This window comes from Trachypithecus francoisi, unplaced genomic scaffold (genome assembly GCF_009764315.1).
Source record: "Trachypithecus francoisi isolate TF-2019V2 unplaced genomic scaffold, Tfra_2.0 Lachesis_group2, whole genome shotgun sequence".
In the NCBI taxonomy this organism is placed as follows: Eukaryota; Metazoa; Chordata; class Mammalia; order Primates; family Cercopithecidae; genus Trachypithecus; species Trachypithecus francoisi.
Window position 1 is genome coordinate 137,800,817 of NW_022681465.1, and position 16,368 is coordinate 137,817,184.

Genomic DNA, 16,368 nt, shown 5'->3' on the forward strand with positions numbered 1-16,368 from the left:
ATCTTTTCATTTATCTTTACAGACTTAAAAGAGATTGTTAGGTTTTCTTTTCTGACCAGCATAGTGCTCTAAAACTCAATAAATTTAATTGTGCAATTCCCCTATTCTCTCTCTCCCCCCAATTTCAAAATCTCAAGAATTTTGCAAGTCTGTTGTTTGCAAGGATGTGCTGATGCTATTAAAAGTGTCTGTTTCATGACATAGCTAACAAGACACATTTGTTGCCCGTTAGTGAAGCAATTGAGTTCTACAGATACTTAGATTCGGTGAAAGCAAGCGGCAGGGGGCAGGGGTGAGGAGAATGAGTTTCCTGGAAAAGAGAACAGATGTCTTCAAAATCAAAACTACAGTGAACCGAGTATAAGAAAAAGTAATCTCATGTCTTTTGTTTCATGCTTGTTGCCCAGGCTGGAGTGCAATGGCATGATCTTGGCTTACCACAACTTCTGCCTCCCGGGTTCAAATGATTCTCCTGCCTCAGCCTCCCAAGTAGTTGGGATTATAGGCATGCGCCACCATGCCCGGCTAGGCTAATTTTGTATTTTCAGTAGAGACGGGGTTCTCCATGATGGTCAAGCTGGTCTTGAACTCCCGACCTCAGGTGATCCGCCTGCCTTGGCCTCCCAAAGTGCTGGGATTATAGGTGTAAGCCACCACTCCTGGCCTATTTTATTCTTAAAAATTATTTTGGGGTGGGGGAAGAGAAACCAAATTATCCCTTTAGTTGAGTATTTAAGGACAGATTAAATTATGTCAGAAAATGTTACCCTGACCTTGGTCAGGAAATCTAAATTTAATTGTGACCCTACCTTAAATATTTTCCTGGGCTTCAATGTTGTAATCTTTTAAAAGATAAGTCAGATTTTAAGATTACTTTAAAAATATTGTGATATTGGCTGGGTGCAGTGGCTCATGCCTGTAATCCCAACACTTTGGGAGGGCGAGGGGGGCAGATGACTTGAGCTCAGGAGTTTGAGACCAGCCTGGGCAATATGGTAAAACCCTGTTTGTACTTTCAAAGAAAAAAAAAATTGTGCTATTACTGATGATGACTCCTATATTTTGAAGTAGAAGGAAGAAACTAACATACTCTTTGTCTTTTACAGCTTCTTAAAATTCAGATAAAATGTAAAACTCTGACAGGCAGATCTTGACTTGTGCTCCTTAACACTTAAATGTTAGGAAAATCAGATTCTCTAACCACGAATCATAGCAATAAATAGGTAGTTAGAAATTAGAAGATACTGGCCAGGCGCGGTGGCTCACGCCTGTAATCCCAGCACTTTGGGAGGCTGAGGCAGATGGATCACCTGAGGTCAGGAGTTTGAGACCAGCCTGACCAACAAAGTGAAACCCCATCTCTACTAAAAATACAAAAATAGCCAGGCGTGGTGGCAGGCACCTGTAATCCCAGCTACTTGGGAGCCTGAGACAGGAGAATTGCTTGAACCTGGGAGGCAGAGGTTGCAGTGAGCCAAGATCTTGCCGCTGCACTCTAGTCTAGGTGACAGAGCGAGACTCCATCTCAAAAAAAAGAAAAGGAAAAAGAAATTAGAAGATATTCCCAAATTAGAAGAGATTAGAGGGTGGGCGCAGTGGCTCACGCCTGTAATCCTTAACACTCATAGGTCAAGGTAGGAGGATTGCTAGAGCTCAGGAGTTCAAGATGGGCCTGGAAAACTTCATGAGACCCTGTATCTATTTAAAAAAAAGAAAGAGACAAAAGTAGCTTTCTTTCTAAAGTATTTTAAAAAGGCAATAATTTGGCTGGGCATGGTGGCTCACGCCTGTAATCCCAGCACTTTGGGAGGCCGAGGCAGGCGGATCACAAAGTCAGGAGTTTGAGACCAGACTGGCCAACATGGTGAAACCCCTTCTCTACTAAAAATACAAAAATTAGCTGGGCGTGGTGGCAAGCACCTGTAGTCCCAGCTACTCGGGAGGCTGAGGCAGGAGCATCACTTGAACCCGGGAGGCGGAGGTTGCAGTGAGCCGAGATCACACCACTACACTCCAGCCTGGGCAACAGGGCAAGACTCCATATCAAAAAAAAAAAAAAAAAAAAGCCTGGTGCAGTGGCTTATGCCTCTAATCCCAGCACTTTGGGAGGCTGAGGCAGGCGGATCACAAGGTCAGGAGATCAAGACCATCCTGGCTAACACGGTGAAATCCCATCTCTACTAAAAATACAAAAAATTAGCTGGGCGTGGTGGAAGGCGCCTGTAGTCCCAGCTCCTCAGGAGACTGAAGCTGGAGAATGGCGTGAACCCGGGAGGCAGAGCTTGCAGTAAGCCGAGATTGCACCACTGCGCTCCAGCCTGGGTGACAGAGCAAGACTCCATATCAAAAAAAAAAAAAAACGCAATAATTATACCTTAGTTTTCAGTATCGCTTTCCCTGGGGGTAGGGGAGAGGCATTACTTAAGTGACCTCTGTAAATCTCTTTTAGTCTGAAAAGTCCTTCCATAGATTTTCATAAAGGGAAAACACAAAATGACTTTTGCTCTTCAACATAGTCTTATTCTTGGCAAAGAGTTACTGTGAAATAATGCCTGAGGCTTTAACTCGTTTATCTGCAATGAACACTCTGCAGTGTAATATATACAATGCCAGAGATACGTCCTGACAGGGAGGAAATTCAAGTCATCAATGTTCCGTCTACTCATTGAAAACATTACTGATGAGGCCAGGACTTGAGAAGCACAAAAAAAGACTAAATGCTGCATTTCGCCTGCGTTTCCTATCCCACTCCCATTACCTTATTCTGATCAGTCTGTCCCGGCAATATTTAGATAATCAAATTGTATTAAATTTTCTATTTTAATCACAACAACCATTAATTCCTGGAAATGTGCTGTCATATGTGACATTTTGGAATATTTGTGTTAGCTCTTTTTATTTGGAAGAATTTTATAGTGTTTTGGAGTTTCTGCAATTTCTATGTCCCTTTCTTTTCTCAGCCCCTATTCTCTTCCTCTGCATTGTTCATTAGCAAGGGCATGAAACTGCTCCTCGTGACTCATTATTACTCACTATAGTAATCTAACTCTTCTTTGTGAGACTAAATTTGGAAGATGCTTGAGTTGCCATTCCTGAGGAGAGCTGGTCCTAAGAACACATCCTGTTAACTCTTAACTCTCCATGCTAATGCCAGGAAGCACTGATGCTTATCACAGAAAATGAACTAACTAACTGCTCCCATTTCATCCTGCTAAGCCCAACACCACTGCAAAAAGAGTTTCTGCAGTGAACAGAGCCAGGACCCTGAGTAGGGAAAAAAAGAACTTTGGGCAAAAAAAGAACTCTGGGTTTTAGGGCCCTAATCTACAAAGCATACAAAGTCAGTTTGTATTTATATGGCACTGTATAGTTCATATTTTGTGATTCACTAACTTGTGCTTTTCCTGGCCAGTATACGAGCTAGGTAACCGCAGCTATTGTATCCATCGTATGTGTGAGGAAGCGGGAGCTTACTCAAGAACACCAGTTGAGAAGGATTCCTTACATTCCACACCACTCTTCTATGATGTATGTATGTTTACTTTTACAGGGAATATGTCCTGTCCAGAGCTTACTGCCTGTTCTAGATCTGAATGGGGAGTAAAGTAGCAGAGACTACGTAAGTAGGCCTACATTTGACTTAAATCATCCCCCTCCCGACGTGGCTCGTTTACACAATTCATCTGCAACTCAATGAATCTCAGTTCTGCCGCTTGGTGTTCTGTCAGGGTTTGACTTCCAGCTGTGCTTGAACTCCCACAGTTTTGAGAGTCAGCACCCATCTTCATCGTATCTGAATCTCAAACCCAGTAGTTCCTGGTGTGCTCTCCGGTTCCTTGATCCAGCTATCTGATCCCGGTTATTCACCTCTGTCTTCCTGTACCCACTAGCCATCCTTCCTAGACAATGCTGCTTATTCCTACCTCATCAGTGTTCATTTCTTCTGCCTCTCCCTGTCAGATTCTAAAGCCAATTGACCTATTTAAACCTTAGCTACCCACCAGCCTTTCTACACCCTTCTTGCTTCGTGTCAGACTCGGAACCTGATCTGAACTCCTAAATCTTGCTTCCCTGTGTGTGTTCTGTAGGCCAGGCAAATGATAGACTTAAGACTCTTTCTACTTACCTTCTAGCCCCCTCTAACCTATATGGAAGCCATGTTTTGATAATTTGTTGCTTAGAATTTCAAGTTGTGTCATTCTTCTTGGCCTGTATTTTTTTTGTCCTACACTGTATCATTGATTGCCATAGCTTCTGCCCTAGTTGATATAGGATATGTGAGAACACTTTGTTTAGGCCATAAACCTCTTAGAAATAAACCCTGCTGCTGTTATTATTAGGCAATTCAAGCCAAAGGTGACTTTCTCTAACCTTCCTGGGGGAGGGAGACAAGCTTTCAGCTGAAATAGAAACTTCACAATTACTGTCCAAAGCCAAAAATAAGAAAGTGTAACAACTATGACATTACCACTTCTGATATCTTCCTGTAGAAGATTCCTTTTGACAAGGTCATCACTGTAGACTTTCAGATGTGTCATAGGAAACAGAGATAAAAATTTCTAGATTATTCTAAAGATTTTAGAACCTTTCTTCTAATCAATGTGAAGATACTGAGTTTGAGTTTTCATCTACCCTGATTGATTTTCCCATGCATAGGTAATAATTAGTTTAATTTTTTTTTTTTTTTGAAACAGAGTCTCACTCTGTCGGCCAGTCTGGAGTGCAGTGGCACGATCTCAGCTCACTGTAGCCTCTACCTCCTGGATTCAAGCAATTCTTATGCCTCAGCCTCCTGAGTTGCTGAAATTGTAAACATGCACCAACACGCCTGGCTAATTTTTGTATTTTTAGTAGAGATGGACAGGGTTTCGCTGTGTTGACAAGGCTGGTCTCGAACTCCTGTCCTCAAGCAATCCATCTGCTCAGCCTCCCAAAGTACTTTAATATTTATGCAGTGCTTTATACAATATTAGTCTTACCTATGTTATCTTATGTCATAAAAAAATTTCATTGGGAAAATAATTTCATTGTTTTAAATTTCAGATAGGGCAACTTAAGCCCAGATATCTTACTTAACTTGCCCAGGTGCACAAAAAGAGTCAAGGATGCATGTTGTACTTGAACTCAAAATTTTTCTTACTCCAAAGAACCTGCTTTTTCATTTCTCCAGTTTATGCATCTCAGGACTACAAAACACCCTGAGAAGGAAACTGCTCATCTCTTTCAAGATTAAGGGAAGATATAAAAACAGACGTCTTCTGCTGGGCGCGGTGGCTTCCACCTGTAATCCCAGCACTTTAGGAGGCCAAGGCGGGTGGATCACCTGAGGCCAGGAGTTCAAGACTAGCCTGACCAACATGGAGAAATCCCGTCTCTACTAAAAATACAAACTTTGCTAGGCGTGGTGGTGCATGCCTGTAATCCCAGCTACTCAAGAGGCTGAGGCAGGAGAATTGCCTGAACTCAGGAGGCGGAGGTTGCCGTGAACCGAGGTCGCACCATTGCACTCCAGCCTGGGCAACAAGAGTGAAACTGTCTCAGAAAACAAAACAAAACCCCAGACATCCTCTTAATAGATCCCATGGTATGGCACAGCAAGGTATGTTAATGAACCCATGCCACATCATGATCTTAATGGTTATACAATACTGCCATCTTGAGGATATGATCAGTAGTTGTTATTCTAGCCAGCCTACTGTGGCCTAGCACCACGCACAGCCAGAAAGCTGAATCTGGACAGTCAGATGTTAAATACCCAGGAAGGAGCTACAGTCAAGGAGGCCAAAATAACATTGGAGGAGCTAGGTAAGTATTAGGGGATTGAGCAAACCTATGGTGCTTTCAGAACAAGGTAAATGAAAAGGATCAAATTAGGGCACATCAATTCATGTATGCAGGATAAGAAGAACGGGGCCTTTTATTTATTCCCAAAGCACCCTGTTCTTCCTTCTAGTAGTGTGCCGTCTCACTGTATTATAATTGCTATGTGGACCAATGAGCCATGACAGCAGAGAATAAGTCCTGTTACAGTTATATCTGCACTGTGTCCCCAGCATTAGCACACTGGGTAATAAGTATTTAGTAAATATTTTGTGGCTTAATGGGTGACAGGCATAGGCAGCAGGGGACAAAGTCAAAATAATGGCAGAGTCAAGTTTTCCAGATTCCCAGGTCAGTGCTACTATCTACTATACAACAAATATTTATGAATGGCAAAAGCATACTGGCTACCAAGAGACATTGAAATATACCTAGCCTTTTAGGTGGCCACCAGCAATAACAGCCATTAGTCATGTCTCTAAGGCTGTAAGCACTGGGCTTATTTATTGAATACCACTTTGGACCAGTCACTGTACTAAGTGCTGGGACTGCAATGAAGAACAAAAAAGATAGCCCCAGCCCTTATGAGGTTTACAGCCTAGATCTAGACTATACTACTGATCAGACAGGGCCTTTCATGGTCATCGTGACTTGGTGAGGACATCTGATTCCATGATCTGGTCTTGGCTTTGTAACGTCAGAAACTCTAATTTTTTTTTTTTTTTTTTTTTTTTGAGACAGAGTTTCCCTCTTGTTGCCCAGGCTAGAGTGCGATGGTGCGATCTCTGCTCACTGCAACCTCCACCTCCCAGGTACAAGCAATTCATCTGTCTCAGCCTCCCAAGTAGCTTGGATTACATGGTGCCACCATGCCTGGCCAGTTTTTTTATATTTAGTAGAGACAGGGTTTCATCATGTTAGTTGGGCTCATCACGAACTCCTGACCTCAGGTGATCCACCCGCCTTGGTCTCCCAAAGTGCTGGGATTACAGGCCTGCACCACCGCACCCGACCCAGAAACTGTATTTTATCTGTAGCTTCAAAAACCCTATGTGGGCTAGGCACGGTGGCTCACACCTGTAATCCCAGCACTTTGGGAGGCTGAGGTGGGTGGATCACCTGAGGTCAAGTGTTCGAGACCAGCCTGGCCAACATGGTGAAACCCTGTCTCTAAAAATACAAAAATTAGTTGGTCATGGTGGCAGGCACCTGTAATCCCAGCTACTCGGGAGGCTGAGGCAGGAGAATTCACTTGAACCTGGGAGGCAGAAGTTGCAGTGAGCTAAGATTGTGCCACTGCACTCCAGCCTGGGTGACAGAGCAAGACTCTGTCTCAACACCCACCCCGCCGACAAAAACCAACCAAACAACAACAGCAACAAAAAAACCCCTATGTTGTGGGTATTACTATCACCCCAGATTTTTATACCTAGCTCACACAAATGAGGAAACTAAGTATAAGACAGGCTAGTTAACTTGCCCAAAGTTACAAAAGATAGTAAGTGGAGGAGCCAAGACATGAAATTTCAAGTACACTGTCCTTCCAGTGTGTGACAAGGACCAGTTTATTCACTTGTTAATGGTTATAGCTTTCTCTGTCAATCCAGTAGAACCGTTATCTCACTGAGAACTACATGTCGTTCTACTCCCCACTTTCAATTTTATATGTATATATGTGTGTATATATATCTCTTCTAATTATATATATAATCATGTCACTTACTCATTAAATACTTCAGTGTATGTTTCCTAATAACAAGACTACATTTTCTTTATAACTGTAGTAATTTATCAAATTCAAGGAATTTAATATTGATACAATACTATTGTCTAATCCATAGTCCATATTCAGATTTCATTGATTGTCTGAATAATGATTTATATTTTTTACCAGTCCAAGATTCAATTCAGGATCAAACATTGTATTATTTCTTGTTGTCTTAATTTCCTTCAATCTGGAATTTTCAGCTTTTATGTTTCTTCACCTTGACATTTTTAAAAACTACAAACCAGTTTTTCTGTACAACGTCCTTTAATTTGCATTTCGTTTGTTTGTACATGATGAGATTCAGGTTATGCTTTTTGGCAGGAATACCTCTGAAATAACATTGTGTCCTTTCCTTTGGATCACATCAAAAATTATATTATGCCAGCCCAGCATATCTCAGTATTGATAACATTAGCTTTTATCTTTTGGTTAAGGTGGTGTCCACAAAGTTATTCCACTACCATTTCCCTTTTGTTTGTTAATAAGTAATGTGTGGCAAGGTATTTTGAGACTACATAAATATACTGTTCCACACTAAACTTTCACTGTGGCATCCGTTAAGGTTTTTCTAAATATACCACTCCTTCTATGTTTATTAGTTGAATTTTATATTCTTCTTCATTTCTTTCTTTATACATCCAGTTATTTATATCAGTATGAACTTATGGATTATTATTTTACTTAATGGATTATAACCTGTTAATGTTTATTTTGATGGCTAAATTATGTCAGATTTGGTCAGTGAAAGCCCCTTCAAGCTGACTCCTGATCCTTTGGGCTCCTATGTTATTTTAACATGTCTCCTTGATTCTTTGACACTTTCTTTTTGGCATAAATTGTTTCAGACCCTTCTTGTACTTTCTCTCCCTTAGCCATGGAATCAGCCATTTCTTTGAGGATCCCTGGTTCCTCTTGGAGAATGGTAGTATTTTAGAAACTAAGATCTGGGTGCCAAATGTGTTTATCTCTATTGGTTTGTCATTACTTCTAGGACCTCTTAGCAAACAGATATCTCTTCCTCTTTTTCTCTCTCTCATCAGTTTATATTGCATCTAATTCCAGTCCAACTTCACAAGGTACATTCTAGTGTTCTTCTTTTGCACACATACTTTTTTCCCTCAACAGTCAGAAACCTGATTCTCATTATCTCTATCTATCTATCTATCTATCTATCTATCTATCTAGCTATCTATCTATCTCTGGTTCAAGTTATCCTCCCACCTCAGGCTCCTGAGTAGCTGGGACTACAGGTGTGCACCACCACGCTTGGGTAATTTTTTTATTTGTTTATTTTGTAGAGACAGGGTTTCACCATATCGCCTAGGCTGGTCTTGAATTCCCGTGCTCAAAGAGTACTCCTGCCTTGGCCTCCCAAAGTGCTGTGATCATAGGCATGAGCCACCGAGCCTGGCCAATACACTTATTTAAGCCTAAAATGTACAGAAGATAGATTCAGAATTGCTAACCTGTACCTCTGAGAAAGCAAACCTATTAAAATTCAGTATTTATTTATACAATGTTTTGAGGTAAAATTTACATACTGAGAAATATACAATGTTAGGTGTGCAATTCTCTGAGCTTTAACAAATGCATATACCTTGTATCCCACACTCCTATCAAGATACAGTACATTGGCCAGGTGCGGTGACTTATGCCTGTAATCCCAGCATTTTGGTGGGCCAAGGTGGGCAGATCGCCTGAGGTCAGGAGTTTGAGACCAGCTTGGCCAACATGGTGAAACCCCCGTCTCTACTAAAAATACAAAAATTAGCTGGGCATGGTGGCGTGCACCTGTAATCCCAGTTACTTGGGAGGCTGAGGCAGGGAGAATTGCTGGAACCTGGGAGGCAGAGGTTGCAGTGAACTGAGATTGTGCCATTACACTCCACTCTGGGCAACAGAGCGAGACTCCATCTCAAAAAAAAAAAAAAAAAAAAAAAGGTACAATACATTACCATCACTCTAGTAAGTTCCTATAAGTCTTTTCCTAGTCAGTCACTTCCCCATTCAGAGATAACAACTGTTCTGATTTTTTTTATCATAGATTTGTTTTCCCTGTTCTAAAACATTTGTGTATGTATATTTATGTATATGAAGTCATATAGTATGTGCTCTTTGTGTCCAGCTTCTTTTGCTCAGCCTAATATATGTGAGATGCATTCATGTTGTTGTATACATTAGTAGTTTGTTTCTTTTTGTTGTAAAGTAGTACTTTGTTTTTTGGATGTGACACAGTTTATCCTTTATACTATAAGTGGATATATAGGTTTTAAAATTTTGGCTATTATAAATAAAGAAGGTATATACATTTTTGTACATGACTTTCTGTGGGCACATGTTTTCATTTATTTTGGTCAAATACCTACTAGTTGAATTGCTGGGTCCTAATAAGAGAAACTTCTGTTTATTTTTGTTTATTTATTTTTATCTATTTATTTTTGAGATGGAGTCTTACTCTGTCGCCCCAGGCTGGAATGCAGCAGTGCGATCTGCTCACTGCAACCTCTGCCTCCCAAGTTCAAGCGATTCTCCTGCCTCAGCCTCTGGAGTAGCTGGGACTACAGGCACCTGCCACCATGCCTGGCTAATTTTTGTATTTTTAGTAGAGACGGGGTTTCACTATGTTGGCCAAACTGGTCTTGAACTCCTGACCTCAGGTGATCTACCCACCTCGGCCTCCCAAAGTGCTGGGATTACAGGCGTGAGCCACCACGCCCAGCCTTATTTATTTATTTTGAGACAGAGTCTTGCTCTGTCACCCCGGCTGGAGTGCAGTGGCTCGGTCTCAGCTTACTACAACCTCTGCCTCCCAAGTTCAAGCGATTCTCCAGTTTCAGCTTCCTGCCCAAGTAGCTGGGATTACAGGTGCGCACCACCATGCCCAGCTAATTTTTGTGTTTTTCATGGAGCAGGGGTTTCATCATGTTTGCTAGGCTGGCTCCAACTCCTGACCTCAGATGATCTGCCCACCTTAACCTCCCAAAGTGCTGGGATTACAGGTATGAGCCACCGCGCCTGACCATATGTTTAACTTTATTAGAACTGCCAAACTTTTTTTCCCAAGTAGGAGTACTGTATTATATTGGATGCTTTTAGTATTTTTAATGTTTATTCATTCTAATGTGTATGCAGTAGTAATTCCCATCCAGTACAATAATGCAAGAAAAGATATACAAAGCATAAGAATTAGACAGAATGAAATAAAATTTTCTCTAATCACAGATGATATGGTTTTGTACATAGGAAATCATGAATTTTTAAAACACCTACTAAAACTAATAAATGAATTTAGCAAGGTTTCCAGGTACAAGGTCAATATATCTAAATTAGTTATATGTCTCTATGCTAGCAACAAACAGTTGGAAAATTAAAATTAAAGTTTAACTTATATTACCGGGCGCAGTGGCTCACACCTGTAATCCCAGCACTTTGGGAGGCCGAGGCGGGTAGATCATCTGAGGTCAGGAGTTTGAGACCAGGCTGACAAACATGGCGAAACTTCATCTCTACTAAAAAAAAAAAAATACAAAATTAGCTGGGCATTGTGGTGGGCTGCTGGGAGGCTGAGGCAGGAGAATCGCTTGAACCTGGGAGGTGGAGGTTGCAGTGAGCTGAGATCCTGCCATTGCACTCAAGCCTGGACAACAAGTGCGAAACTCCGTCTCAAAAAAAAAAAAAACAGTTTGGCCAGGTATGGTGGCTCACACCTCTAATCCCAGTACTTTGGGAGGCAGAGGCAGGCAGATCACGAGGTCAAGAGTTCAAGGGAGGCAGAGGCGAGTGGATCACGAGGTCAGGAGTTCAAGACCACCCTGGCCAATATGGTGAAATTCCATCTCTACTAAAATTACAAAACTTAGCCAGGCGCAGTGGTACACACCTTCAGTCCCAGCTACTCAGGAGGCTGAGGCAGAAGAATTGCTTGAACCCAGGAGGCGGAGGTTGCAGTGAGCCGAGATCACACCAGTGCACTCCAGTCTGGGCGACAGAGCGAGACTCCATCTCAAAAAAAAAAAAAAGTTTAACTTACATTGTACACAAAAATAAAGATGTTTAATTGGCTAGATTTTGTTTTGTTTTTGTTTTTGTTTTTTTTGAGATGGAGTTTCACTCTTGCTGCCTAGGCTGGAGTGCAGTGGCATAATCTTGGCTCACTGCAACCTCTGCCTCTCAGGTTCAAGTGATTCTCCTGCCTCAGCCTCCCAAGTAGCTGGGATTACAGGCATGCGCCACCATGCCCAGCTAATTTTTTGTAATTAATAGAAATGGGGTTTCACCATGTTGTTCAGGCTGCTCTGGAACTCCTGATCTCAGGTGATCCACCCACCTTAGCATCCCAAAGTGCTGGGATTACAGGCATGAGCCACCATGACTGGCCAAGTTTTGTTTTGTTTTGTTTTGAGACAGAGTCTCTCTCTCTCTCTCACCCAGGCTGGCATGCAGTGGCACAACCTCAGCTCACTGCAACCTCTGCCTCCTAGGTTCAAGCAATTCTTGTGCCTCAGCCTCCTGAGTAGCTGGATTACAGACAAAAATAAAATTTTATGGAATCAACAAAAGTTGAATATGACCTCTACACTGAAAACTACAAAACTTTGCTGAGAGAAATTAAAGAAGACCTACATAAATGGGGATACAGTGCATGTTTATCGATTGGAAGACTCAAAAAGTGTTAAAGTGTCACTTATCACCAAATTGATCCACAGATTAAATTCAATCTTAATCAAAATCACAGCAGGCTATTTAAAAATAGAAATTGACAACCTGGGTCAGGCACGGTGGTGTACGCCTGTAATCCCAACACTTTGGGAGACCGAATCAGGAGCACTACTTGAGCTCAGGAGTTTGAAACCAGCTTGGGCAACATAGCAAGACCCTGTCTTTATAAAAAATAAAAAGTTAGCTGGTTATGGTGGTGCGTGCTACTTAGGAGGCTGAGGTGGGAGGACTGCTTGAGCCCAAAAGGTCGAGGCTGCAGTGAGCTATAATCTCTCCACTGCACTCAACCTGGGTGACGGAGTGAGACCCTGTCTCAAAAATAAAAAAAAAGTTGACAAGCTAATTTTTAAAATTATATGAAAGTGAAAATTAAAAAATGTCGACAAGCTGATTTTTAAAATTATATGAAAGTACAAAAGACCTAGCATAGCCAAAACAACTCTGAAAAATAAGAACAAACTTGGAGGTCTTACAATACCTGGCTTCAAGACTTCCTATTATATAAAGCTACTGTAATCAAGATAGTGTAATACTGGAATAGGAATAGATAAATTGATACATTGAACTGAATAGAGAGTCCAGAAATAGAACCACCCTTATATGGCCAATTGATTTGCAAGCAAAGTATCAAAGCAATTCAATGGAGGAAAAGAAAGTCTTTTCAACCAGTGATGGTGGGAAAACTGGTTATCTATATGGAGTAAATATATAGTTTGTTTCTTCTTCCTTTTATCCTCTTACGTAACATAGGGTGTATTGACTTGATATCATAGTATGTAAATATTGTTAACTTTACATGGTAGTATTTAAGTTACAGGCTATCAAGGAGACAAGTAAACATTACCCAAGGACTTTGCATTCTCTTCTGGGGAAAGGGTTGGTGCATTTTCAGTTGTATGCAGAACGGTGTGTAGTATCAGGTGGAAGTATGAACTTGTTATTGTCTTTATCTGGGATTATGGTTTACGAAGATGCATATGGGTACCAAGCTGACAAGTGATGGACTTATGAGGGTTAAGATATCAACTTGGCTGGGCCTCAGTGTCCAGATATTTGGTCAAACATTATTCTGGATATTTCTGTGAAAGTGTTTTTGGATGAGATTAACCTTTACATCAGTGGACCTTGAGTAAAAAGTCCTCCATAATGTGCGTAGGCCTTATCTACTCAGTTAAAGGCCTTAAGAGAACAAAGACTGACCTCTTCCAAGCAAAAAGGAATTCTGCCAAACTGTGTTTGGGCTGAAACTACAACTCTTCCCTGAATCTCCAGCCTGCCGGCCTACACTGCAGATTTTGGACTTACCAAGTATCTTAGTCCATTTTGTGTTGCTATGAAAGAACACCTAAGGCTAGGTAATTTATTTTAAAAAAAAAAATTATTTAGCTCACAATTCTGTAGGCTCGGAAGTTCAAAGGCATGGCCCTGGCTTCTGGCAAGGACTTCTGTGCTGTGTCATAATCTGGCAGAAAAGGTCAAAGCGGAAGTAGACACATGCAAAGAGAGAAAACCCAAAGGGCATCCTGGCTTTATAACAACTTACTCTCACAGGAACGTATCCATTCCTGCAAGAACTAATCCAGTCCCACCAGAGTAAGAATTTACTCACTACCTTGAGGATGGTACCAAGACACCCATGAGGGTAAAGCCTCCATATTCCACACACTTCTCATTAGGCCCCACCTCCCAACACCACCACATGGGGAACACATTTCAACATGAGTTTTGGTAGGGACAAACAAACTGTATCCAAACCATAGCATTCCAAGTCTCATAATCACATTAGCCAATCCCCCAAAATAAACCTCTCTGTTTATTATATACACCCTGTTAGTTCTTTTTCTCTGGAGAACCCTAATACATTCCCTTACTTCATTCCAGTCACTGCTAAAATGTTCTCTCCATAGGAGCACTTTTCTTGACCAAATTTTTAAAATATCCGCTTACCCATACCCACTCAATACCCAGTTACCCTTCAATTTCTTACCTTGCTTTATTTTCCTTCATGGCATGTATTAGTATCTAAAATTTTGTGTGTGTGTGTGTTTACTCTTTTATTGACTTTACCTCCTTCACTAGAACATTAGCTCAATGAGACAGGAAGTTTTTCTGTCCTGTTTACTAATGTATCCCCAAAACAGTGCCTGCTTCAATAATATCTGTTGAATGATTCAGTAGATTATACATGCACCATATATATTTATACATATATATAAATATATGGCCTACAACCTGTTTTGTAAAGTTCACAGTGTATCATATCTATAGCATAGATATCGTTACGTGTCAATACTCATAGATTAACCTTGTTCTTATTGGCTGCATAGTGTTCCATTGTGTGAATGAACATAGGGATTTATTAACCAGTATCCTGTTGATAGTTATATGGACTATTTTTAACTTTTCACTTGGATGTTTTTTAAGTCATAATAAACGTCCTTATAAAAATATCTTTACACGCTTTGTGTGATAGGATAAATTAATAGAAATGAAATATCTGAGTGAAAATGGTCGTATCAACTTGCATCCTTATAAATTATTTCTATCCTTGCCCACACAATCCACACAATGGCAGATCATTAAATCTGTAGCGACAAGACCTTAAGACTGTATTCCAAGGAACTGAATGCATGTTTCAAGAGAGGGAGTTTCTTTTTCACTAGACTTTTTTCTCATGCAGTTTCTAGCAGAGGTGCACTAACAGAGGAGACTTTCATCTAGAAACCAATAAATAAAAATTCAATATTACAATCATTCAGACAATACTTGGAAGGGTATTGATCCAGAATTTCAACTATAATTTTATCTTGATGGTATGGGACCAGACTGAAACACAGAAGTTGGAGGATATTGTCTATCCGGAAGTTCACTAAAAGGCGGGGTCTCCTCACAGGTCTATCTGACTGCTCCATCTCATTATTTGCTGGCTCCCCTTTCTTTGCCTGCCCCTTGGTTGTGTTCATCAGTTCTTTGGCCTTAGCCCTCTTCTTTTCATGCATTTACTGCTTTCCTAGGGTGATCTCATTCATCTTATGGCTTCATGTACAATGGATATGCCAGTGACCTCCTAGTCTATGTTGCCAATCCAAACTTCCCTCTCTCAGTACCTTACGTCCATCTTCCCGTTGACACCTTCACTTGCATAGCACAGGCATCAGCTAGCCCAAAATTTATCTTATCCATCATCCATCTGACTATCCAAGACAGAAATCCCAGAGTCAGCCCAGGTACTCATCCCCTTACATCCCATAGGTCACCAAATTCTATAGATACTCCATCAAAGTTTTACTGTTACTTTCTCCCCTTCTACCTTACTATCTCTGCAGCCTTAATCCTAGGCTTTGTCTCTCCCTTGGCTGAATACTACAACTTCCTAAATGATTTATCATGTCAGCCTTATGTCTTCTGGGATCCATTTTCCACTCTCTGGACAGATGATCTTTCTAGAATTTTTTTTTTGAGACGGAGTCTCGCTCTGTCGCCCAGGCTGGAGTGCAGTGGCCAGATCTCAGCTCACTGCAAGCTCCGCCTCCCGGGTTCACGCCATTCTCCTGCCTCAGCCTCCCGAGTAGCTGGGACTACAGGCGCCCACCACCTCGCCCGGCTAGTTTTTTGTATTTTTTAGTAGAGACGGGGTTTCACCGTGTTAGCTAGGATGGTCTCGATCTCCTGACCTCGTGATCCGCCCGTCTCGGCCTCCCAAAGTGCTGGGATTATAGGCTTGAGCCACCGCGCCTGGCCGATCTTTCTAGAATTAAATAATATTATTCTGTCCTCATTCTTCAATGGCTCCCCCATTACCTACAGATTGCATTTAAATTCTTGAGTATGGCGCCCATGCCCTCCACGATCTGGTGTCTGCTTATGCCTCCAGTCTTGTCTGTCACTGAACAATCCATGCAGATCATTCAATCCACTTATAATGAAGTGCCTGCAGTTTCTGGAAAACACAAGCTAGTTTCATATTGTTATGCCTTGTCTGTACTTTCTGTCCAATACAACTTTTCATTTTCCTGGTAAGAAATGTTTCTTTACAGACTCGGTAGGCAAGGTCACCTTAT

General features: G+C 41.3%; 1 protein-coding gene across 3 annotated transcripts in view; it reads left to right on the plus strand.

The window, feature by feature from the left end:
- ARHGEF37 (Rho guanine nucleotide exchange factor 37) overlaps nucleotides 1-16,368 on the plus strand; it is an 85,085-nt gene that overhangs the window by 8,301 nt on the left and 60,416 nt on the right. The window contains exon 1 of one of the 3 annotated variants that reach the window (XM_033180538.1): nucleotides 3,541-3,619. The exons of the other annotated variants lie outside the window; for them this stretch is intronic. The gene's annotated coding sequence lies outside the window, so the exon portion shown is untranslated. Of the gene's footprint in view, nucleotides 1-3,540; nucleotides 3,620-16,368 lie in introns of those variants that run through there. 3 annotated transcript variants of the gene reach the window in all.